Raw genomic sequence first — 26877 nt, 5'->3', positions numbered from 1 at the left:
AGGATGGAATGGGGGGAAGGGGAGTGGCTGACAAGTTGACAATGCAATTTTTAACAAGCAAGGGGAAGGCATGACTGCTCAAACACAACAAAGGTCTGTGACATGACTGCTAAGTAAAGTCCAGAGGCAATGGCGGGAGCAAACCACACTTGCAGGCAACAAGTGGGGCACACAAGTATGTTTGAGGGAGGAGGGGTTGGCTGGAGCCTGCAAACTCCTTTCTGAGAGCTCCCTCTGGAAGAACGGAAGGAAGGGAGGGAAACCATTTTTAGGAATGTCGGAAGGTATTGCTGCCTCACCTAACCCTCAAAGCATTCAGAGGCAGCTTTGCAAACTTCAGCATGTTCACATACAAGGAGGAGTTGTTTATCCTACCAAACATTGCTTCAGCTCCCAACTTTCATGCTTTCTGGGAAGGTAAGGTTGCTTTTGTCAATCAGTTCTACAAATTCCTAAGCGAGGGAGATGCCTTCTCTCTCCCCTCTGCTCCATCTCCAAACACATACACACACCCATCCCTTTGCCGCTATCAGGGCTGTGTAGGTTCTGGTAAGATTTGCTTTTATTCAGAGAGTGTTTTGCAACTGAAATTGTCAAGTCAAAACAGAGAGAAAACATTCTCATCTCCCACCCCACAAAATACAACAGACTACTGAAATACACCTAACATTGATCCCTACTTTTCTATAATCATGCTGTCATAAAGCATCCGTGCTTAGATGCTTCATACTATTTAGTCCAGTTCGTTCAATAATACTTAATGACTGCCAAGCTTCTCCAGTTAGTACATACCATTCGTGCAAAGGCAAACTTTGGTGAGGACTCCTGTTTGCCACCGTTTTCTCTACAAAACAAAATCAGACACATTTCTTAAAGTGATACATTTTTTAGCTCCCTTGTGTCTGTCATAATAGTTTCTTTGTTAAAACAATGTGCCTGATACTGGCCAACCCTTGTGCTTGAGGAGGGGGAGATTTCCCTTTTCAGTCTGGTCACTGTTAATAAGTAAATTGCAAGCAGCACCTGCAACAAAATGTTGCAGTGTGGGGTGCTTTCTCCAGTGTTTCAGTCAGTCTACCATGCTCTCTTCCATAACGCTCCATTCTATTCTCTCCTTCCCTCCTCCCTGCTCCACAAAGTCAGTATTCTGGGGCCACTGGGTATGCTCAGTTCTTGATGATGATGATGATGATGACAGAGCTATCTGGGGCTTGGTTGGTTTTTTTTGCCTCCCTTAGGATATTAAATTATTTTTCTAGCTCTGCAAACTTTGGGGTTTCCTCCACCTTGATGCTAGCTCATTCTCATCCATTGGTGGTGTTATTTGGCTACCTAAGCTTTGGCACTCACATCTGAACATCAGAAAGAGCAGAATTCATCATTACCTTTTATGTACTTGCTTCTGTTGGGAGAGGGAGGGTGGGAAGGATTCTGTGTGTGAATGAGAGTAGAAGGAGGTGGTACAAGATTCTCTATATAAATATGGAAGAGTGAGATGGGATTGTGTGCGTAATGAAAGAGCTGGCTCAGTTTCTGCAGTTGTCTGTTTTGCATTATTTTGAGTTATCTCCATGAATTAACTTGACTAGTGAATTGAGGTGATCTGTTTTGCATTGATTTTAAATGGCCTTCCAAGGATGCTTTTGATCTGGGGCTTGGCTCACTTCCTTTTGTGCTCTCTTTTGCATTGGTTTTGAACTGTATGCCATTAATTGACATGATTTGGGAGACGGATTACTTTCTTGATATATGTACTTGATTTTGAGTTCTTTGACAGTGATTGTCTTGCAACTGGTCTCACTTGTTTTTAGTTTTTATTTTATTTTTCATGTATGTACTTTTAGTTCTTGCTTTGTATTTGTAAAACACATTTGGAATTTGGAGCATATTTGATTGATCTACATTGAACTGATATAATCATAACATTGATGGCAGGAAACTTGAAAGCATCAAAGGTGCAGACTTCTTCCTGAATCTTTGAGGAGTTCCCTCCTCCATTTTGTATTGTGGGAATGCTGTGGACATAATATATCTCGACTTCAGCAAAGCTTTTGACAAAGTGACCCATGATATTCCGATTAGCAAGCTAGCTAAATGTGGGCTGGATGGAACAACTATCAGGTGGATCCACAGTTGGCTCCAGAATCATACTCAAAGAGTGCTTATCAATGGTTCCTTCTCAAACTGGGTGGAAGTAACGAGTGGGGAACCACAGGGCTCAGTCCTGGGCCCAGTGCTCTTCAACATTTTTATTAATGACTTGGATGAGGAGGTACAGAGCATGCTTATCAAATTTGCAGATGATACAAAATTGGGGGGCACAGCTAATACCGTGGAAGACAGAAACAAAATTCAAAGGGACCTTGATAGGCTGGAGCATTGGCTGAAAACAACAAAATGAGATTCAACAGGGATAAATGCAAAGTTCTACACTTAGGAAAAAGACACCAAATGCAAAGTTATAAGATGGGGGATACTTGGCTCAGCCATACGACATGTGAGAAGGATCTTGGAATTGTCGTTGATCACAAGCTGAATATGAGTCAACAGTGTGATGTGGCTGCAAAAAAGGCAAACACTACATTAGGCTGCATTAACAGAAGTATAGTTTCCAAATCACGTGAAGTATTAGTTCCCCTCTATTCAGCACTGGTTAGGCCTCATCTGGAATACTGTGTCCAGTTTTGGTCTCTGCACTTCAAGAAGGATGCAGACAAACTGGAACAGGTTCAGAGGAGGGCAACAAGGATGATCAGGGGACTAGAAACCAAGCCCTATGAGGAGAGACTGAAAGAACTGGGCATGTTTAGCCTGGAGAAGAGAAGACTGAGGGGGAGATATGATAGCACTCTTCAAGTACATGAAAGGTTGTCACACAGAGGAGGACCGGGATCTTTTCTCAATCATCCCGGAGTGCAGGACACGGAATAATGGGCTCAAGGTGCTGGAAGCCAGATTTTGACTGGACATCAGGAAAAACTTCCTAACTGTTAGAGCCATACAACAAAGGAACCAATTACCTAGAAAGGTAGTGGGCTCTCCAACACTGGAGGCATCCAAGAGGCAGCTGGACAGCCATCTGTCGGGAATGCTTTGATTTGGATACCTGCATTGAGCAGGGGGTTGGACTTGATGGCCTTATAGGCCCTTTCCAACTCTACTATTCTATGATTCTATGAAGTCTCCCCTCCAAAAACAAATCACCAAGTCTTGTGACCTGATTGCATTGAAAGAGAAAGAGTCACAAGGGATTTTTTTTCCTCCCAGAATCGTCAAAAGACATTTTAAAGTTAATGTCTCCATATTATTTTTCTAGCAGAGTCCAGAACAAATGAGTTCCCTTAAAATACATGTTCTGGCTTGGTCTGAAGTTTAAATTAGCCCAAACCTAGTTTTCTCATAAGTAATCCATCACTGTTGCAGTAACAATAAGACAACAGTTTTTACTGGCTTTGAAATGAATATACCAAGATCAGATGGATCAGTGTAGTCAGGCTGGTGGATTACTTTTGCTACTATATTTAGAGAAGAATTGTCCTTTTGCCTTGTAAGTCTACTGTCGAAACCACTTGAATAATTAAACCGTGCCATTCAGCCATCTGTTACAACAGTAGTCAATTTTTGTTGAGCTGTAGAAGCCACAGTTGGATCAATCAGAAAGGCATTGAATTGAAAATGAATTAGAAGAAGCAAAACCTTCAGTCTAGAAATTGACCAATGAAAATACCTGCATTTTGAGACCTTAACTGGGGAGAACAATGGTTTGGATCCTGAAAAGTACTGGCAGAAGGAGGTTGGCAAAAGATGATTTTCCTGCCACATCCTCTGCCCTGCAGCACCCCACCCTCTCCTGAGGGGTGGTGGATCCTCTTGAACGAAATGGTTTTGGCCCAAGGGAGGCTGACAGGAAAAGGGGGTATCACATAAAACTGTGTGGAGGCACTTTCCGTGAACAAAACAGAATTTTGTGTTCTGAAACAAGTCACCTTCTCTATCTGATCAAGTTGATGAACTAATAACTATTCAATTGAAGCCACCTTCTTTGTCTGATCAAGTTGATGAACTAATAACTAATCGATTGAAGGGCTGTCTACTTCCAAGACTGTCTTTGACTTCAGCATTTTACCTGGCTGTACTGGAGGGAAAGATGAGATAACAAGGCCCTCTCCATCAACCTTGCTGTTGCCATTTGGTTCCTCTCCTCCAAGAGGGCGAGTTGGTGATTCAGCTTCAAGGTTCTTGGATGAAATAGTTTATCTGACACCCATTTCAGGCCTGATTTTGAGAAAGAGACTATTTTGTTTGCTCTAGTGGACGACCTACACTGCAAAATAGACAGAGGGAGTTGATCCCTATTGGTTCTGCTGGATCTCTTTGTGGCTTTTAGAAACCATTGACTTTGGTATCCTTCTGGATCACCAGCAACATGAGTTTTAAACTTTGAGAGGTACTATTTTGCAGTGGTTCTAGTACTACTTAGTGGGTCAGATCTGAAAGGTGGTTCTGGAACTGTTTGACACCTTGCCTTTTGGCCTATATGCTGTCCCTCAGGGACTATCTTGTCCCCCATGCTTTTTAACATCTACATGAAACTGCTGGAAGAGGTCCTCGGGGTGATGGTGGCTGGAGTGCTTCATTATCAATATGTAAATGACACACTGCTCTTTCTCCTTTCTCTCTGATGCTAGGGAAATTCTTGAAGTTCTGGATCAGTGCTTGAAGGTGGTCATGGGCAAGATGAAGGCTAACAAGTCTGAAGCCTAATCCAGACAAGACAGGGGTTGCTCCTTGTTAGGAGCTGATCTGGGAATAGGTTTCAGTCTGTTTTGGACAGGGTGACTGATCTGGTTTTGGCGGGTGGCCTTTTCTGTGTCTGTGCCTTTGGTACAAGGGGTCTCAATCCTCAGTCCAACCCCCCCATTTCAATTCCTGAGGAAAACTCCAATTAAGCAAATTTGTAATGTTTGACATAATATAGTGCACTGGGTTTTTTTTAATAGTCTAGACATATTGATAGATGTCACAATTCAGATGTCCCCTTTTATTACATGTATCTTCAGGTTTAGGTCCACACTCATTTAGGGTAAAGACACACTTACTATTCTACCGGCCCCAGCCCGTCGCCACCTCTCTCTTCTGAAAACGGGGGCACACAAATTCCATCCCTTTTTACTGTAAAACCTGGTGGGAGCACTCGATTGAGGTTTTTTTTTTCTAATCAGCTTCAAGCAGAGTTCACAACTGATTGGCAGACCAACCCATTCCCCCTCTAGCTGTGGCCAATGGAAATGCTTTGTTGTAGGCAATCAGTGTGCTCACAGCCAGAGTTCCAGAAGTCCTGTGATATAAGAAGCCCCTGGACTATTTATTCAATGGCCCCAGGTAGGCCCCAGAACTACCTTTTGCAAAGTAAACAAATATCCTCAATGTTCTAGGACTTGGGACATATGATATATAAGGCACTCCCTCCCCCATCACATTTTTAAAAGGAGAAAATGACACTCATTTTTATTCCTACTTTGCCTGACTGTAGCAACTCCATGACTCTTGGGTGTTTTGAGGGCATCAAAGTGCCATTTAAAGCCTGCTGCTTGCCAGCTCCTCTCCTATGCATTTTAAGTGTCTTTGAAAAAGAAGTAAGGCTGGAATTGAATATGAGCAGTGCTCCGGGGCTACAGCTCATAACAGGAGCGCTGATTTTTTTCCTCCTTTCCTTGGTGATGTGTAGCAATGTGGCATCACCATGCCCTGAGATTTCTTGCTCCTGCTCAGTTTCATTCATTGCCACTTTCAGAGGCAAGAGAAACTCTAAGCGTGTTGCCATCATGTTAGATTTTTTTAAAATATACTAGATATGTTACTGGGAGAGAAAGAAGGAAAAAATGCAGTGCTGGTGTTTCAGTGGCAGCCATGCAGCCTCTGTTTATAACCTCAGTATCTGAGCTACCTTTTGCCCTCTTAAGTTTAAAGGCTCGGGAGGTTTCTTTTTGAAGCCTGCTGACTGTGTTCAGCACCTGTGTATGCCCTGCACAGGTGTGTACAGCATCCTTTGAAGGCTGGGCAGCTTAAGAAGGGCTGCAATAGGTACAAAGTAACACATGATGGTGCCAAAGGCTAACAGATCTGGCAAGCAAGCTTGAAAGGGAGACTCCAGCTGAACAAGCATTTATGAGCAAGTATGATTCTGTTATTTTAGGGCTTCACTACTTTTCCACTAGAGAGCCAGTGTGGTGTAGTGGTTAAGGTGTTGGACTACGACCTGGGAGACCAGGGTTCGAATCCCCACATAGCCATGAAGCTCACTGGGTGACCTTGGGCCAGTCACTGCCTCTGAGAGGAAGGTAATGGTAAACCTCCTCTGAATACCGCTTACCATGAAAACCTGGTTCATAGGGTCACCATAAGTCGGAATCGGCTTGAAGGCAGCCCATTTCCATTTTCACTTTTCCACTAGTGGTGCTTGATAACACATGAAGGCAAGAAAGACGGTGCTGTGTATGGTCAATGTGCTCATTTTGTATGTATTTTGCCTCTGCATAGAAATGTTACAATCAGGCGTGTAGTGGCAAATTCAGAAGTGCAGAGTCCCTTCACAGCCACGCCCCCAGGATTCACCATCTTTTCTGCAATTACATGATTACAGAACCAGAAGAAAACTGCTGTGTGCATTCCCAGCTCAGTCTCTCTCCAGAGGCTAAATGTTGTCAGAACAGTTTTGACAAGTGTGGGGCTAGGATTTGGGAGACCAAGGTACTTTGCCATGAAGCTCCCTTCTTGCTTACCCAAGGAGCCAATCAGCATGAAAGGTGAGGCATATGTTAGCTACTGAGAAGAGTCTTCACAGTGACTGATGCACCTCCTTTCACTCTGATTGGCTCCAATCAGCATGAAAGGAAGCATGTTATTAGCTAGGTGAGAAGACTCTTCTCAGTGGCTATCATACTCCCCTTTTATGCTGATTGGCTCATACATAGGGACCCTGCTGGGACCCTACTCCCACAAAAGTAAGGGGTCTATGACCCCTCACAATCCTGGACAATAACATCCCTGGTTACAAGCAGTATGTCTTGCATTTCATGGCTTTTAGCTTCCATGCACTCACATTTGTCTTTGGTCTTTCAGTTCCAATCCTCTTCTGCTGTGGATCAGTGCAACATTAAAACTCAGGACACTATTGGGAGAAGGAGCCTCTTGTTTCTCTTACATGCTTTCATTAGGGCTAGTGAAAGGGTGACCTCACCTCAGCAATATCCTTGAGTTAAAAACAAACAGCCCTCTAAACTGCCAAAAGGAGAAATGTGGTATTGGGGTGCACAAACCAGCACACTGCAGGGGGTGCCAACCTTCTTGGGCCGGTGGACACATTTGGAATGCTTGGGAAGTGCTATGAGTGCAGTCACAAAATGGCTGCCACATCTAAGAACAGAAAGAGAGGCAGGACCACAAAATGCAGCAGGCAAGCACCCACCCATCAATGGGGGGGGGGGGAGGAAGGCACTTACATAAGGCCACTGCCACACTTGCTCATAGAGAAGCTCTTTGCAACTCTCCTCTGCTCAGAACAGAAATGAGGGTAGGCATCCAGTCCTCGCATCCAGTGAAATGTGGGCATGTTTAATGCAACAGGAGAGCCAGTGTGGTGTAGTGGAGTGGTTAAGGTGTTGGACTACGACCTGGGAGACCAGAGTTCGAATCCCCACACAGCCATGAAGCTCACTGGCTGACCTTGGCCAGTCACTACCTCTCAGCCTCAGAGGAAGGCAATGGTAAACCCCCTCTGTATACAGCTTACCATGAAAACCCTATTCAGAGGGTTGCGACTTGAAGGCAGTCCATTTCCTTTTTTTTTTATGGGACATGCTCAGTGTAGGAGAGGCTGGGCCAGTGCAAACTGGAACTGAGCAAGAAGAGCAAAGTTTTTCATGCATTGTGTTTTTTTGGGGGGGATATTTAATGAGACCGTTCCTGTGCCCTGGCAGGCATATAGTACCCCGAGGATATGGGACTGCTGCACTTCAAAACAAAACAAAAATATTAAAACTACCAAACATCAACCATTTTTCATTAGACGTTTCTAAATACTGGCCATATTACAGCCTTTGTTGAGTAAGTTCTTTGTGCCAAATTATATATCAATAGGGCAATTTATCATGATTTAGGAAAGCCTAAAGGCCAGGAACAAGACTAGAAGGGGGGACACTCAACGAGGAGTTAACAAACACACCCTATAGTGTTTATTTAATCTCTGTCTTTCCCTAAACTTGTAGTATGGACAAGTTTGTTTTTCAGGTGGACTCTAAAACTGAGATACCTAATGCAGCATCACATCATGCCCACCTAGAAATGTAGCTATCCCACCTAACAAGGCTGGCTGGCGACAGGGCTGCCTCATGTTTCTTCAGACTGTACAATGTAAAGGTACTGCCTTTCAAGTCGGTTCCGACTTATGGTGACCCTATGAATATGGTTTTCATGAGGCTGAGAGGCAGTGACTTGCCCAAGGTCTCCCAGTGAGCTTCGTGGCTGTGTGGGGATTCAAACCTTGGTCTCCCAGATCGTAGTCCAACACCTTAACCACTACACCACACTGGCTCTCCCTGGGCCAGTTGCCAGGGTTCTCCTGTCCAAATCTCCCCATCCCAAAGCAGCCCTGCTGGTCTGCGGGAAACCGGCAGACTAGTGATATCTCAAAGAACCTACACTTCAGCAGTGAACGACAGAGGTGGCTGAGCACAATAATGACGCAGATGCTGGAGCCCAGGATACTGATGCTAGATATCCCAGACAGCAGTAGCCCAGTCCCCACTGAAAGCCCAGTTTGACCATTAGACAGAAACTTACCCACAAAGAAGCAGAAAAAGAGTGGCCCAGCATTTCAGAACTACATTTAGAAAAGAACTTTGGGGGGTAGGAAGAGTTGAATAATGGCACCTGGAAGGGGACATATTTAATTCTCCCCAGGGATGACAGATCATGAGGCAGCCCTGTAGCCAGCCTAGGTAGGGCAGACCCATTTCTAGGTGAGGTGTGCTGTGATGATGCTGCATTATATAATAATGCCTGTGAAATACAATAGCTGCCCATGAAAATCACACATCTACCTTCCACACATTGATATATTTGAACTGATTTGTGTCATTGGGAGGAAGAGTGCGTTTTCACCCAGCAACATATACTAGGGTGAGTGTTGCAAAAATGCAACATCCCCTTAATAGAAGTGTGATCTTAGGGAAAGAAATTGGGATCCTTGGAAACAAATGTGGAAGAAGTGCACAATTAATGCCCAAAAGTGATCATCTGGAAAAACTCTTGGTGTCTTCATGGTAAGTTTTCATTCTTTGCTTTCGGATATATTTGTCTTTCAGGCCAGACAGATGGCAATGTACAGACAGCACTGAAAACTCCCTTCCTCTGCAGAAGAGCACACAGCAGGATTTGACCATAGTGAGCTTTGGTGGTTGGAACTTGCTACTTCCAACCGTACCTCTGCAGTTGCATTAACAGGGTCTTGTAAGCCATGGCTAATAATAGCTCAGCTCGCCCTCTAGGACATGGAGTACAGCCGAGCGTAATCAAGCAGCTCTAAAATGCAGCATTTATCCTGACATTCAGGAGCATGGGTGCGTGCCATGCAGTGAGAGGGAGACATACAGCAGGCTTGGTGACTGACTGATGAGCAACACAGACAATGAAGAACTGTGCATTATCCATATACTTTTCATTTGATGCATCTGCTTCAGGGTGTAGAAGGTGGCAAATTGGGGGATAAACTGTTAGATTTGGGGGGAGCCTTTTCTCCTTGAAGGAAATGGAGGAGCATTTCCCCCTCTGCAGAGACTTCAAAGGGGTTCCCTCTAACTGACCACCAGCTGATTAGGGAGTCTCTTTGAGGTTTGCCTGGAGCATGTCTTCAGAGCGGTTGCTCTTCAGTGACCCCCTTTAAACCATGATAGGTGTCAATCACCTGATGTCATTAGGATGTCGGATGAATGGGCCAAAGTGGGTGGGAAAGATAAAAGACTTGGCCAGGCAGGCCAAAAATGTTCCCAGTCCTGGTATAAACAATGAAAGGGGTGAATGATTCTGGAGTCAGGGTTTTGGACAAAAGTGAAGTGACTGGGGTGTGACAACGGAAGGCCAAAGAGAAAAGGGGATGCAAGAGCTAAGACAAGAGGTGATCAGAACATGAGCCAGAGTTTTAGCCAAGAGGATGGACAGCAATGAGTAGATTTTTTTGCAGTGATTGAACATGGAAAGCAAAGGTGAGTGTGGAAAGAAAGATAAAGCCAAGGCTTTATATCTGGTCAATAAAGCAGATAGTGACATTGTCAATAGTTAGGGGGAGTAATCAAGAAGAGAGGTTTGGAAGGAAGCCATACATTCTTGGGCGTACTGAGTTTGAGATTGCAATGAGACATCCATGCAGAAATATCAGGAAAGCACTTAGGATGTGGGACTGGCAGAAGGACATAGGACTTAGCCAGAGGGGCCGTGGTACTAGTGATATTTTACAGCACAATGCGATTCTGGTCTCAATTGTTCACTCCGGTGAGGAAATAAAATTATGACAGGACAGAAATCACCAGGTGGCGCTGTTGCTACATGTAATTACCTGTCCTTTGCCTTCGAAAGATGCAGCACCAATTTTATTTCGCCTCTGCAAGACATTGTTAGTTTTGCAAGCATGTGGGGGTGGGGCCAAACAACAGAAGGGTTTTATCTCTCACCTTACATCCTCTAAAAGTTAGAGAGTCCAATGCCACGATAGCATTTTGGTGCAGAGCCTGCAGCCGAGAAGTCTTCAGGAATTGATTGTCTGGATAACAAAACAAGCTATAGTATAAAACAGCAACGGGTGTTGGCCTGAAGAGTGCTTAATTTGTCAGATACAGTGTGCACTCCTTGCAGGTACTTGAGGACTCCTTCCGAATAGTGGGTTGCAAGAGAAAGGGCATGTGTACACGATGGGAAGTCCTTGCCTCTCCAAATAGCCTGCTGGGACTGATAAAGATCATGGGCCCATCTAGGGCTGAACTGAAAGTTCTTCATGAAAAACTTTTGCTCCATATTTTGGGGGACAAACTGGTCCTGTGGCTTGCTTTTTTATTTTTTTAAAAAATCCTGTTTTATGGCAATGTTCCTTGCAGTGGCCAGTGGCTGGCTGGCCCCTTCCCTCTCCCCTCAAATGCCCCTCAAAATGACATTGTTTTTGAAGATGAGGGGGGATGGTGGCCACCAGGAAAAACACCACCGATGTTTTCCTTTTCACCACTGTTTTGCCATGCAAAAATCACCAAGATCCCCACCTAGTTTCATCACTGGCAAATGGGGTTACAATATGGGGGGGGGGCAAACACTTGGGTCACCTTAATCCCACCTAATGCAGTGGCTCTTTCTCACCTAATGCAGTGGCTCTACAGTATTTGAATGGTCCACCCCAGAGGCTGATGGGATCTGAAGGGTTTCTGAACTCTCAAGGACTTTCCTGAATGGCTGCCACTTCTGAGAGAACCTTTCTAAATGTCCTCTCCCTCTGAACAGAGACTGTTCAGCCCCTTAGGAACAATGAAGCAGCTGGGGAAATGGCTTGAACGGAAGTGAAAATTCAGCTGAACATAGGTGAGAATTCCTCATTAATGCCACTCTTTGGTGGTGAAAGAACAATTCTTCACCACCATTGCGCCGGCAGTTCGTAGCAAGCTTTCCCATGTGATTTTTCAGCCTTCTGCAGCGTGGTTTGCAAAACCATATAAAAGAGTTATTGGGGACCCATTGCAACTTATTTGCTAAGCACTTGGAGAACAAAGCTCCTCACATTTACCTTGACTTAAAGGCCACCAGTTTAACAGTTCAGTCTATGGAAGTGTGCCATCTGGGCACCATCTGTTGTGTGGCCTAAGGATGTGGATGAATGAAGTGCTTGGTGGACTGCATACTTGCTCAACCTTGTCCTTGGCTAGTAACATCTAGCAGAAAGGAACTGGCTGGTTGATTGATTGAGTTTATTTACATGCCACCTTTCCACAGCAAGCTGTGCCCAACGTGGCTTACAGCAAAGAGACGTCAGTTTACAAAACAATACATTCACGCAGGACAAAAACCAATAATGTCAAAACATAAAATAAATTCTATACCACAAAAGAAACAATCTGTCTGACCTTCTGAGAGGGAGTGGTCTTGGTCACCTTGAAAGTCGTGCTTCTGTGGCTCCTAAAGAAATCCTCTCTGGTCATCAAGGACTATAACCATTGGTTGGCTGTAAATATCCTTCTTGGACAAGATACTTAAGTAAGTGATGGTGTGCACTTCAAAGCATCTTGGATAAGACTCATTATTTAGATCCATTTCAGTTTGGTTTCAGGACACAGCTATTTACACTCCGGTTATCCCCAGATTAGATTATTATAATGTGCTGTATGTGGGGCTTCCTATGAAAATTTACTGGAAATTCCAGTTAGTTCAGAATACAGCCACTATGCTGCTTAGAAACAGCGGTAGCAAACAGTGTTTGTTTGTTTATTTGAGTGGTGGCCCCCAGTCTGCGGAATGCTCTTTTCAGTGAGACGTGCCAGGCACCATCCTTGTTGGTCTCTAGGTGCCAGACTAAGTCACAATCCTCTGCTTCTCACAAGCAGCTGGCAGTAAAAAAGAAGTATGCTTCAGAGATGCAAGAAACTAGCCAAGACCACATATAGCAGCTACTTTGCCTGTGATTCCTCTGGCTGCAACAGGTTCTCTCTTTACTCCCCCCCCCTCAAATCATGGCCTTTTCACATGGGCCAAAGTGACCTATGCCATGGACCCCAACAGTGTGGTGGAGGCATTAAAGTCATATAAAGTAACTGAAAGTGGACGAGGGGTCATTTCAGATGCCTTAGAACAGTAAGATTGGCATTACAAAGCATTTGTGTGTGTTTTTATGGGCCACAAGCCACAGCAAAACTAAAATACACATCCTAGTGATTAGTGATGGCTGGAGCTGAGCACGAAGGAGATGTCAGTTGGGCTGTGTAGTATGTGATTCAAAGTGTTAGGAATAAGATGTGGAACAGCATGAGGTGGTGGATTTGAAGGACCCACGTGTGTTGTTTATCTATATGTACATGTGTTACTTTAAAAAAAAATACTTAAAAGGATTTTAAAAATGACTGAATTCAACAACCAGTAAAATAACAAAACAGTAAAACACATACTACATTTGATGTTCAATATTTTGGATTCAAAATGGAAGTGTTTTCCAATTGAACAGGTTGTGTGCATCATTCCCCCTAGCTTTCTAGAACAGCCTTCACAATCCTGGTTCCCTTCAAATGTTGTGGACTACACCTCCCATCAGCTCCAGTCCAAAACATCTGGAGGACATCAGGTTGGCAAAAGCTGCCCTAGCCCCATAGCCTTTGTTCTCTCTTGCCACCTGCTATCTGTGCCTCAAAGTCCATCTGTTCCTCTCTGCGCTCAACAGCCTGTGAAGGCTCCTGCTTTCAGATGCAAACCTTTGGGCATCCTTGCAGCAGGCTAAAGGTTCTTGATACATGATCTCTAGTCACTTGGTCTGGCTCAAAATAGGTGCAGATATCATAGGAACCTCAAGGATCCTGACCTGCCAAGTCTCCCAAGTGGTGGGAGCAAGATGGCTCTTCAGTGAGAATATAATTGTATTTGATCAAGTGGAGGATTTATGGCTTATCCAATGATTTAACACACTGCTAAAGAATTTTGAATGGTGCAGTGTGACTTCATGATTGATGCCACAATCAAAATGGGAGTATAGTCTGGCAACCTTGTCAAGTCAAGAGTTTACTTACATGGGGCAAGTAAAGTCCTTCAGATGGGTTTATGGGGTTATATAGTCTATGCTTGACAGTATTCTAGGTGTTGCATATACCTTATGGAATCTTATAGTATACCATGTGGCTGTCCTTTAGTATCATTATCGTATTATGCTGGTATTCCAACTGTTTCTAGTGAACTTTATATATGTTGGACAAGTTAAACTTTTATTTGTGTTCTTTGAGAGCTTATGTTAGCTTGTTCAGCTTTATTATTTAAATAAGTGATCCAACACAATCTGTTTGTTTATGTTGGTGGTGTCACATTATAGGGTGTTATAGAAGGTATCTCTTAATGGTGAACTTTGGTTTTCATCCATCAGAGTGACCAAGGCAGTTTCCATGCCAAAACTAATCTTTGAAACCAGGCTGAAATGGATCCAGATAATCAGTTTAATCAAAAGTGCCTGAAGTTGCATGGCAACTACACCCTTTAGCATCTCGCCCAAAATATTTGCAACTCCTAATAGTTGTTTTAATTCTTGGAGTCCAAAGAGTGTTTCTTTAGGAGCAGCCTCACAACCATCTCTTTTCAAGGTGGCTAGAGCTGCACTCTGCCACAAAGAGGAATTGACCTCCTAGATCCAACTGGTCAATCCTCTTTAACTAGGTGTTAAGAACCAAGAAGGGCAAGGGTCAAGAGGGCAAGTGGTTAGATGCACCCCATTGACCATCTTGCCACATTCTTGTGGTCAACAATCGACATTTATTCAATAAAGGCAGGCACCGGTGCAATGGGTACACCAATAGACTGAACTGCGCAACTGGTAGCATGTGAGTGAGTGAGTGAGTTTGTTAAATGTCTGTCCCACCCTTCATCCCAAAGGAGCCTAGGGCAGAGTTGAAGCAGATGCAAGTGATTTTATCTTGGTGTTTTGGAGACAGATCACAGTGGGCCACTAAGGCATCTTTCCTGAGGTCCTAACTGCAGAAGACTCCAAGCCGTTTGGAAAAGGTCTGCTGGACAGTGCTCTGAGGATACATTGATGAAGTATTTTTTTCTTTGCTGCCGCCACCACCACCACTTAGTAGTCTGGATAATGGGCAATGTAGTGTGTTCAACAGGGTTCACTGTGAATCTTAAGCTGCTTTCATTCTAGCCATCTGCCTGCTTCGTTGCCCCCAGGCCCCTAGTCAACCAGAAGGACACCGGATCCATTCAGTGAAAGAAGGTGCTTAGGGGTGATATTGAAAACCACCTAGGTCATCTTCATATCCCACAGAGCCACATGGGCTTTGACAGAAGCCCTATCTATGTCAATTGGAAACTTCCAAAGGACTGTCAGGAATCCATTAGGGTACACCAACTTCCTAGGGTGGGTCGTCCTAACTGGACTCCTCCCCCCATGGAGGAGATGGTCACTGTAAGCCTGAACTTCATGAGCAAGTGATCAGACTGTGACAAAAAAAGTAAATTTTAGGTCATCATTCTGCCCAGCCCAGAACACACCAGAAGTCTTGAGGATGATCTGCTCCATGTATCTGCCCAATGACATGTTGGTACAGCCCTATGGTCGTCATGGTAACTATGGAGTTCTGAGACTGTCAAGGCCTCCTTATCATAGACACTGAGATCCTCCCAGAATCAAAGGCTGGGAGTCTTCAGTTCAATATTTGAGACCACCTCTGTTAATTTGAGCAAGGAGACTTTTAACTAGGGGGTGGTTGGTACACAAGAAAAATAATCAGTCTGTCCCTAGTGTCCAACGCCATGTGCAAACTTTTAAATCCAGGACTCATCTGGACAGGAAACCTGGAGAGGGAGATTATCTTTTTAGATCACCCCCCTCCACCACCCCAGCTCTTAAGCCTGTGTTAGTGATGAACCAAAAAATAGGTGGACAGAGCTGAAAAACCTCTCAGCTTGTCCACATAGGCCTTCTTAGAAAGGCAAGCCAGGCTGGCTCCCTCATCTAGTATCAAGTCCTGGATTGCCTCTTGCTTATTACAGACTAGCCTGACATTCAGTAGCAGCACCATAAGGCCTGAGACGTGGTGGACAGGGCAATGCAAGTGCCCTTGGCTGGGGAAAGGACCAGAAAGGGAAACAGCTTGTGTATATTTGACTTAAGCTTGCCTTGGAATACCACCTGCATATCTACCTCTACTTGAAGCAGCATGATTTGAGGCATGGATGGCCTGAGAGAGAGACAGGAGCAGTGTGATCCTCCTTGTTCTCCTGGACCCCTCAGTGGCTTTCAGTACCATCAAGCATGATAACCTGGATACACTGTCTGGGCTGAGATAGGGGTGGTTCTTTCCTGAAGGTCATGCTGGGCAATTACTATGTGGTCCTGCTATGGGGTCCCACAGGATTCCATGTTCTATCCCATCCTGTACTTGAAACTGTTGCATGAGGTCATCCAGGGATTGGGAGTGAGGTGTGATCAGTACACTGGCACCACCCAGTGTTATTTCTCTTTTCATTTGATTCAGGTGAAGTGCTTGAGATGCTGAATCAATATCTGGGATCCATAATGGAGCAGATGAGAGCCAATAAGTTAAAACTGTATGCAGACAAGACACAGATACTGTTGGCAGAGTAACTGTCCTTGGAAGGGAGAGGCAGTCACGCTGCTCCAGACAGTGTTCTTCTCTTCTCTCTTTGAAGGAGCCAGTTTCATTATCTGGCGTACTGCTAGATCCAGCAACCTCTCTTGGACAGATAGCTTGACCACAATTATCCTTCCTTCCTTCCTTCCTTCCTTCCTTCCTTCCTTCCATTACTTTACATTTATACCCCGCCTTTCTTTCATCATTGAAACGTAAGTCTTGATTTCAGAAATATGGAGTTGTTTGTGGTATGATTCCCTAAAATGGGGGAGAAATTTGACTCAAGTTGCATTTTAAAGGCAAACTTACCGAATTTGCACTTTCTGAAATACTATGTGAACAAAAACACTGTGTTGCTACATCACTCCCTGCTTAGGAGGTGACACATACCCATCGGAATAAGTAAAGTTCACAAACATACATGATGGTATAAAGAGTATCTGCACATATATAATCACTGCACTCTGCAGGTGAGGGCCTCCTGCAGATACCATCTTATCAGGAGGTCCATTCCGCACAACATAGGAAATGAACCTTTAGTGTGGCGGCACCTACCCTGTGGCATTCCCCCTCCTTAAATATTAGACAGGTGCTGTTACCTTTTCGGTGCCTATTGAAGACCTTCCTCTTTCAACAAGCTTTTAAAGTTGAGACCTTATCCCAGTCTGCGTCTGTGTTGGAATTGCTTTTTAATATGTTTTTAAACCTTTAAAAAAATGTTTTTAACCTTTTTTTAAAGATGTCTTGAAAGCTTTTTAAAAAATGTTTTTAAAGATGTTTTGTTTTAATGTATTTTAATGTCTGTTTTTATGATATTTTAGAGTGTTTTTAGTGCTTTTGTTTGCCTCCCTGGGCTCCCGCTGGGAGGAAGGGCGGGATATAAATCAAATAATAAATAAATAAATAAAATCTGTAAGCATCAAGGAAAGAACACACACTCGGGCACCTAGCAGATATTCTGCAAAAAAGAAAAAAATTAGTTCATACTGAAACATGTAAATATGCAGAGGCAATGTTCCCTATATGCGCTATATGTTCATTCATAAATTCGTGTTGGCAGATCATGGCTCCACATGCACACAACCTTGTCCAGTCACTGGCAAGGTGTAGTGCAAACATTCTCACATACTTTAAAGCATATATATTCACTTGGGACAGACTGTAGTCTCTGTCTGCCTTCTTACACACCCACGTGGACACACTTCACTGTAACAGGTACATATACAGCACACACATAGAACATATTCGTGTATGTGGCAACATGCCACAGAAAGTTTCTCTGTGAATCTATTGCATGCCCACATGATGTGTATGAATCTGCTCTTATACATATCCCACACGTACTCCTGCCTGCACACTCATGCATGCGTGCATGCGCGCTCACACACACACATTCATGTGATCAGCTGGTTGCAGTGTCAAAATGCACTCACATATGTTGTGACATTCTCTTTCTTTCCCTCCCTGTAAAAATAAGCTCAGGTTGTGTCCGGTTGTTTTCTCATGCTTTGCTGTCTCTCTCCCCCCCCCCCCCGCCGGCTGGTGAGGGCTGACTGTGGAATGCTGTTCATGCCTGTCCTGCTCGACTGGACAGGACAGCTGGGAGGGCCCACACAGTGTGTGCTTCGAACGGGTGTGTGTGTGTGTATCACAGGCTGCCTTTGAGTGCATGTCACAGGTGATCCAGATGGGCCCAAAGGAAAGGGATGCATTTGCCGCTCTTCCGTCTGTAACACTCTCTGTTTCCCAAAGTAGTGAGGAACGAGTGGGTGGTGAGCGGCACACACTTTATGCTTGGCTAACAGCTTCCCTTACCCTGGGAGGTGAAGAAAGCTCTGGAAAGGTGCCCAGCACATTGCTGCGTCCCTGATGCGACCTTATTGCTGTGCGTTATTGGGTGGATTCCACCACCGCCTGACAGCGCTGAGAGTAGGCGCTTGGCATGTGGGGAGACATGGGCAGTTGCTATGGAGCCTTCCTTGCCTCCCCTCCCAAATCTCCTTGTTTTCCTTCCATGCAGCTCTGCTGAAACATTTCAGGCTGCAACATCTGTGCTTCTCTCGTTTTGTCTCTCCTGGAAAAGGCCCGGCTGTAAGAGCTGCCAAATTGTGCCACAGTATGGCGAAGAGGAAAATGTCAGGTAAAGAGTGGGCAGAGAGCACGCGGGCACCGCAGATCCAAGGCAAGGCCTGTTGCAATAGGAAGAACAATTGTGTCTCACTCTGCTCCCTCTCCCCCCCCCACCAGCAATAGCGCTCTTAAAATATTAACTATGCTGCAATCCTGCAGGGGGCTGAGTGCCTCCTGCAAGAAATGAAAGCCTTCTAGGGGCTGGGAATCTGCCCTTTGGGGATAGAATCTCAGCGGGGAGTACAGCATTTTATGTTCACTAATTATGCTATGGTTTTTCTTCAGGGAGAATCTTGTCCCTCATAAATCAGTGGCAGCTTCTAGTACTGTGAAGCATGAAGGAATGGAGGATATTCTTGTTTCGGTTTTTTGCCATTTTTACTGCGTTGGCTGGAAAGAAGGAAATAATAACTTCTCTTGGTGTTGGTGCAATTGGGGGGAAAGGGCCCTCAGACAACCAAGATCTGGGTATGTCCTAAGAAGATAATAGAATTGGTGTTTTGTTTTATTTTGGGGCTTCCTCTGTGGCTGTTTCAGGTAGTATCAAGATGAAATGGAAGGGTGGGCTTAGTGGGCTTTTTCAGCTGGTATGCAAGATTGCCTTTGCTGTCCTTTGATGAGATAGATTCAGTTGTCCCCTTGAAGAGCAGTCCTTCAGCTTGAAATGTATTAGTCCTTAGTTAAGTGTTTCAGGTTAACCTTTGAGGTCTCCTCTTTCACTTCTCTTAGTCATGGGACAGGTGAACAGGTGACAAAAGGAGTTAATATTAGCACCCAGCATACACTCAAAATGTATTTTGTACGAATTGTATTCTATTTCATGAGCACATATTTTTTACTTGCTGTTCTTCTATTATTGCGAATTATGTCCCAGAGGCCATCCAATTTTGCAGCTCTCTCCATAGGCAGAGTGCAAGGTTTACCCATGGAGCCAGCCTCCTTGGATGCAGCTGTGGAAACCTCTGTGACCCTCCTCTGCCATCAGTGCTCCGATGACAGTAGGAGAAGAAAAGGGGTGTGTGCTGGGAGGAGGTGGTGGATCAGGGATGCTTCAGATCTCCTGGATCCAAAGCCCTTCCATTCTCTGAAATGCACCCAGAACAGGGGCAGAAATTGCTTGCGTATAAGTACTTAGTGCTTATTTTCTCTCCTGTTGGGACCAATGAGAGGGAGTTTTCTTTAAAAAATAAGTCACAGAAAGGGAGGGGTAGGGGAAAGCGATGCCTCCAGCTTCTGCCCTTCCAGCACGAGCCTGGCAGGATTTTGGATCTGGAGGTTCATCCATCTTGGGGTCTCTTTCTCCTGCTCTGTTTTGGATTGCTCTGTCTGGATTTAATATTCATGGAAGGCAAGGCTTTGATTGCTTTAATCTCCATTAATATTAGGCATGATAGTTAGATGTAGAGAGGCAGCATAGTGTTGACTACCAGATGCTGAAGACAAGCAGGAAACGGACATAACCTTCACGCCTCTGCTTGTGGTTGCCCCGGAGCAGAGAGTATGTGTGCATGTGTGTGTTGAAGGCAGAAGGTTGGGAAATATGATCTGGTGCAGCAAGGCAGTTCTCATGTTTTTACATAAACATTTAGAATGAAAACATTTAAGCTAATGAGTGTGAGGGATTGTAATGCCCAGACCTGAGAGGATGAGAGATGGGGAGAGGAGGAAAGGGATTTCATCCCAGTACTGTAACAACAAGCCCACAAATCCTCACTGATCCAAAGTAAGCATCAATCCAGGGTAGATAAACAAAGGGGGAAGATCTGACAGGATGGTGGTGTCTCCCATTATTGTTGAAGGCAGACAATGCATTACAATAGATTTTGCATCCTCCACTCCCCCTAAAAAGCCAGTTCACTGTCTCCATTAGTAGGCATTTTGACTAGTATGTATGTATGTATGTATTTATACATACCCCGCCCTAGAGCTTGGAAAAGTTACTTTTTTAAACTACAACTCCCATCAGCCCCAGCCAGCATGGCCACTGGATTGGGCTGATGGGAGTCGTAGTTCAAAAAAGTAATTTTTCCAAGCTCTGCCAGGAGCAGAGCTCCTTCCTCCCAGCAGGAGCCCAGGGCGTTTGTGAAACTTCATGAAGAATTCATGTTTGCTTGTTTTCCTGTTCCCTCTCCAATCCCTTTTCTTTTTGCATTGTGCCTATATGGCTGTAAACACACTAGTTGCCAGATCAAAGTGTTTCCACTAGCCACACCTGGAGGGAGAACAGATTTATCTGCTGATCAATTGGGAAATCTCTTAGAAACTTTTTTTAAAAAATGCACTCAAGTGGCTCCCACTGGGTTTTACAGGGAAAAGGGGCAATGTTTGAGTAGCGTCATGTGCCCTGGTTTTCAGAAGAGAGAGGGAGATGCGCTGGAAGTGGCAGAGCAGTGAATGTGTTTCTACCCCTGTGATTGTAAGCCTGCAGGCAGAGACTGTGGCTGTGTACACAGCACATTTTTAAAGCACATGACTTCTTCCAAAGAATAATGGGAACTGTAGTTTGCCCTTCACAGAGCTACAATTCCTATCATCCTTAACACACTACCGTTCCCAGGATTCTTTGGAGGAAGTAATGTGCTTTAAATGTATGATGCACACACATCCTTTGCTTTGTTACTCTTCATACCCACTTAAGCTGTGAGCACACTAGTTGCGTACAACAAAGCGTTTCCATTTGCCACACCTGGAGGGGCAATGGGTTGATCTGCTGATAGGGATGGGTGAAAATGTCAATTCAGTTCGCATTTCAAGCAGAATTGATCAGATTGCAGTTTCCTAAACAATATGAGAACCGAAACACAGCCGTCCTTCGAAATTCACATTTATTAGAATTTTGGGATGCATTTCCCAACTAAACAATATTTATATAAATGTATATATTAAGGGAAAGTGTGCATAACAATGAATATGAGTGAAAATAACATGCAAAAAGGCATGAAATTATGAGAAATGGCTTGCAAAAATGTGCACCTTTGTCAAAACGGCCTACAAAAATGTGTTTATTTGGAGAACTTCACACTAAAACAGTGGGGGATTTTCATGAGGATTTTTTTTAAAAAAATTCGCAGGTCGCTGTAGAAATGTAGAGGACTGAATTTAACTTTGGAAAAATGAGAAACTGAGAGAACTGAAACAGATGTCTCCATCCCTCTCTGCCGATCAATTGTGAAATCTGTTTGAAGTGAATGTTATAAAAACCGCACTCAAGGTGCTCCCACCAGGTTTTACAGTAAAAAGGGGTGGGTTTGACTAGCGTCATGTGCCCCCGTTTTCAGAAAACAGAGGTGGAGATGCACTGGAAGCGGCAGAACAGTGAGTGTATCTCTACCCCTAGATAACTTTAAATATATTACGCCCACTAAATATCCTTTTATTTATTTTAAACATTTATATCCCACCCTTTCCTCAATAAAGCCACTGAACCTGAAATGTAGAATTATGCCCTAAAGATACATATCTACTTCATTCCGATATGTCAGTGTTCAACAGAGATGTTGTTGTATTGCTTTTTTTAAAAAAAAAAGGATGGTCAAAAAGGTACAAAGACCGCATACTCCCTCCCAGTTGCTTCAGCAGACACTGGAGGCAAGTGTCCTCAGGATCCCAGCATGGCTGCCACTCATTACCCAATGAATGAGAAAGATCGTTTCCTCAGAGCCATCCATCCACTTCATCTGGACCCAATCCATAAGCTGAAGTGACAACTCACGGGTGGCATTCTATTATTCTTTCAAAGAGACCACCATCCCCATTTCTTATGGCAGGTTTGGTCTGTGGGCCGTGATTGAATCTCCCGCACCTTTTTTCCTGAAGCAAAAAAGCAGCTGCTCGTAGTGGTGGGTTTGGACTGGGGCCACAGACTGGGAGAGGTTTTTTTAAAAAATAATCCTTTTCTTTGCGCTGCTTTTCTGATTAAAATTGCCCATCCAAATGCCTTACTAATAGACAGATAACCATATGGTGCCTGGCTTTAAGTAAATGAGCTTTCTAAAATGTGGGTAGAGACACACTTGCAGCTGTGCTGCCTTCAGTGCATCTCCACCTCCATTATCTGAATGCGGGGATATACGATGCCGGGCAACCTCCTTTTATTCCAAGACCTCAGAATTTGCAGCTCCAGTGCATTTTACCTTGATGTCAGCTTCACACAGACTTCAATACTGATTGGCCATCAACCCAGTTGACACTACACTCCATGTGTGTCCAATGAAAACGCTTTGCCAGACATGGTGACTGCCCCAACATTTTGCTGTGGGAGGTTCTAATCAGCTGTGGGGAAGAGAGATGTGTCCAGCCATGGGCAAATGCATTTGAAACTGCAGCCATACAAAATAGTCTCACTGCTTTTGAAACAACTAGCATGCATGCAGCTGGTATTGGGTAATAAATGACACCTTTTGTATCTCGATCCTGGTAAAGAGGACACAGTATGCAAGACTTGGACACATATAACTTTTTCTTTGTTCTTACAGTCTCTCTTACAAGCGTCTGTCTCATTTTTCTTTCCTCTCTTCCATTAATCCCGCTTCCCCCTCTTCTCTTCCTCATTCTATCAGAGCTGTCTATGGACAAACCTCTGAAAAACCAACTGGGAAGAGACTACAGCTATGAAGATACACCACAACCCTATTATTCAGAACAATGAGCCCATCTATACCTCCTTTTAATCTGCTATCTAACCCGCTTGAGTGTCCATTAATTTGCTGGCATCTATATGACATACTCCACCATTTCAGACTTTTTCTAGAAAAATCTGCCCTTGCAGTACTCTGCTATAAACCGATTATTATTTCTGTCCCGATCATTAACCACTCTAACCTTTGCAGTGAGGACTCTTTCCCTGCTTTTTTGTATTATGGGTGGATGACATTAGATCCCACCCTCTGTCCATGCCTCCTCCTCCTCTCTTACAGATCATTCCTGCTTCCAGTACCTCTTCCTTCTGGCTTCTGTTCCTGTATCGAATTGCTTTTTTTTAACTACTATTTTGCAATCAAACATAAACTTGAATGTTTACTGAATAATATTTTCACTTAAAAGCTATCTGTGATATTACGCAAACAATTCGTTGATGTTAAAATGATTTGCAACTGGTTGCTCCACTTTTTTTGGTCAAAATTGCCGACTTGTGGTTCCTGAAGTGCGTGCGTAGGTCAGTTGTGGTCTTTCCTACGTATTGGATATGACATCCTGGTCTTTTGTACTCGATGATGTAAATTATATTGCAGGACCTGCAGGTGATGTTCTGTTTGATGTAATGTGTCCTGCCTGTCCTAGTGCTTGTAAAAGTGGCTGTCTCCCTGAGGTACACAGAGGTGATACAGCATTTGGAGTGACAAGGATGAGACCCTGGATGGGTGATAGGTGGCTTAAGCACAGCTCTCACCAACAGTCTGTGCAAGTTAGGAGGTTGGCGAAATGCTATAACAGGAGGCCTGCTGATGGCTCTAGTAAGATGTTCAGAGTTTGCCAGCAATGGGTAGCTCTCCCTGATTGCTCGGTGATACTTTGGAGATGCTGGATGGAAATCTACCACAAATGGAATCCGTTGCTCTCTGCTCTTTGACACCTCAGTATGATGGAGGAGGTTTTCTCTGGACAGAATGGAGGCTCGGTGGATGTTGCAATTCATAATATGTGGAGAATATCCTCTTCGAAGAAGGTGTTCTTTAAGTTCACTGATCCTTCTCTGGTATTTATCTTCAGTGTTGCAAATAAGTTTGATTCTCAGAGCTAAGCTATACACAATGTTCTTCTTTATATGCCTAGGATGGCAGGTTTTCCAGTTTAAATAGGTGTGGGCATCAGTGGGTTTGCGGTAGAGATCAGTGGCTATTTTGTTGTTTTCAGTGGTGAGAAGGACATCCTAAAAGGGATGTGTGGATTGTCATTTGTACTATTAAATGTAAACTTAATAGATGGATGGATAGAGTTGATGTAATTGTTAAATTGTTCCAAACTCTCTTTACCATTTGTCCAGACCATAAAGATGTTGTCAATGTATCGCCACCATATGAGTGGTTTGTTGATGGCCTTTTTGAGGATCTCCTGTTCCAGTTTACCCATGAAGAGATTTGCATATGATGGAGCCATGCGAGTCCCCATAGCTGTGCCTTGTAGTTGCAGGTAGTGTTCTCCATTGAATGTAAAGTTGTTACAAGTCAGGACTAGTGTAGCTAAAGTTGTGAGAACCTCTGTTGGAGGACTGTTCATATCTCTGGTGTTAGGGAACTCATTTAAAGCTTGAATCCCATCATTATGTGGTATATTGGTGTAAAGAGATGTGACATCTAAAGTAGCTAGTATAGTATTGTTGTGGAATTGATACTGCTTGTTTAAAGACTCAATTTTAAGCAAGAAGTCCTTGGTGTCTTTGATATATGATGGGAGGTTTTGCACCATGTTTTGTAAATTTAAGTCAATGTACAGATAAATCCTTTCAATAGCTGAGACAATCGGGTGACCAGGATTGTTGGCTTTGTGGATTTTAGGCAGCATGTAAAACATATATATAAAGCATATATATGAAAATGAAATGGACTGCCTTCAAGTCGATTCTGACTTATGGGCAACCCTATGAATAGGGTTTTCATGGTAAGCTGTATTCAGAGGTGGTTTACTTATACACACACACACATATTTTTGTGCTTTTTGGGAAAAGCGGTGAAAAGCAAACTATGATTATGGACCAATCACCGTAAAGGGGTGGACTTAGAGGCATGACAAAATGTGGATTTTGAGGTTAGGTATGGATGGGCCCAATGGTAAAAGGGTAATAAAAGGGGACCAAAAGTCAGTTACAAATTTTAGTCCCCTTTTTATTATTTATTTATTTATTTCAGATATGTGTGTGCACCACTCATGTGCATTACTGTCTTATTTATTTATTTATTTCAGGTGTACAGCTGTTTTGGGGAAGGGCCATGGCTGAATGGCAGAGCATCTGCTTTGAAAGTAGATAGTTCCAGGTTCAATCGCTGGCATCTCCAGGTACGGCTGGGAATGTTTCCTGTCTGAAACCCTGAAGAACTGTTACCACTGCCAATTAGTGTTGACAAGAATGAGCTAGATGGATGAAAGTTCTGACTCAGTATAATGTAGCACCTTGTGTTCCTGGAGAACCTCCCAAAGTGGTTTCCATAAAAGTACACTTATCCACCATCTGCAACAGAAGGTATCAATGTAGATGGCAGAGTTAAAGGACGGGGGTGGTTGATAGTGTTAAGTAACAGAAATAAACAGCTGCCCTTTTATGTTACACTGGTTCTCATGGACAGAGAGACATCTGAGGGCTTGGAAAGCAGAATAGCTTCAGGAACGGTGACTTGTCCTTCCCTCCTCATCAGGTCTTCTGGGTTCTCTAGACTAAGATCCTCTTCATCTGCTGCTTGCTGAGCCTTCACAAGTCTTAAGATACTCCCATTTCTTTCCATCTTCAAGAACAGCTGAAACTCTCATCTGCCTACAATCTGTAAAGGACGTGAATACCTGTAATGTCCCTTTCTGAGTCTGTAGGGCAGTTTCACTCTGATTAAGTCTCCAGTTTCAAATGTGTGAGTTGCGGTTCCTTTTTTATAGTCTACATACTGTTTATATTTGTCTTGTTTTTCTTTTACATATGAATGAAGTGCCACATCAGAAGGTTTTCATGCCAGAGTGTACAGGACAGGTAGTCAGTCCTGTACAAACTTTGTGTTCTCTTAACAGTTCAAAGTATGATTTTCCTGACATTGAGTGTAGATTGTCTCATGTCAGGAAACTTCCCATGGTGCTAACTTCCAATTAGGAAGCTATAGCCTCTCTTTTCTAGATTGATCATTCTGTTAACCAGGCGTTTAGGCTTTGGATGGTACAAGGAAATAATTTTATACTTTATGCCATTACTTTGGAGGTATTTCTATAGAGCTTAACTGAACCCCCTTATCTCTCACAAGAGAAGTGCTTCCGGCAAATAAAATAAAATACAATACAAAAAAATAAAATATGAACACGTGAAGCAAACACTGTTTCTGTTACAATTTTTGAAGAAAATATAACCTCAGGCCATTTTAATTTTACTTATTTAAAAGATTTTAAGGTTGCCCTGTAGGCCAATGTCCTCTCTGGATAACTTCCAAATTTAAAACTGCAATTAAACAGATCTGATAGATGATTTCATAGGCACAAATTTCACAGCCAAAGAACAATGATCACAGTTTTTTAAATGAATACAACCCCAAAATAACCAAATTACCTAAAAAAAGGTTTTGAATGATAGACCACCATTAATATGGTAGGGTCTTTGTCTAGCTATTTGATCATCGAATGACCTCATTATGTCAAGGACCAGCTTCTCCTATGGACAAGGAAGGCTGTCAACAGC

The 26877-nt window shown here is 43.6% G+C and overlaps 1 long non-coding RNA gene across 1 annotated transcript; it reads left to right on the top strand.

Moving 5' to 3' along the window:
* Nucleotides 1-282: 282 nt before the first annotated feature.
* LOC133388797 (uncharacterized) lies at nt 283-26656 on the top strand. Its single transcript, XR_009763943.1, has 3 exons — nt 283-417; nt 25413-25505; nt 25862-26656. It is a non-coding gene; the product is annotated as an uncharacterized LOC133388797 (long non-coding RNA).
* Nucleotides 26657-26877: the final 221 nt, after the last annotated feature.

This window comes from Rhineura floridana, chromosome 1 (assembly GCF_030035675.1).
Source record: "Rhineura floridana isolate rRhiFlo1 chromosome 1, rRhiFlo1.hap2, whole genome shotgun sequence".
NCBI lineage: Eukaryota > Metazoa > Chordata > Lepidosauria > Squamata > Rhineuridae > Rhineura > Rhineura floridana.
Note: the sequence above shows the minus strand (reverse complement) of the source record. Positions and strands in the feature narration are given on the sequence as shown.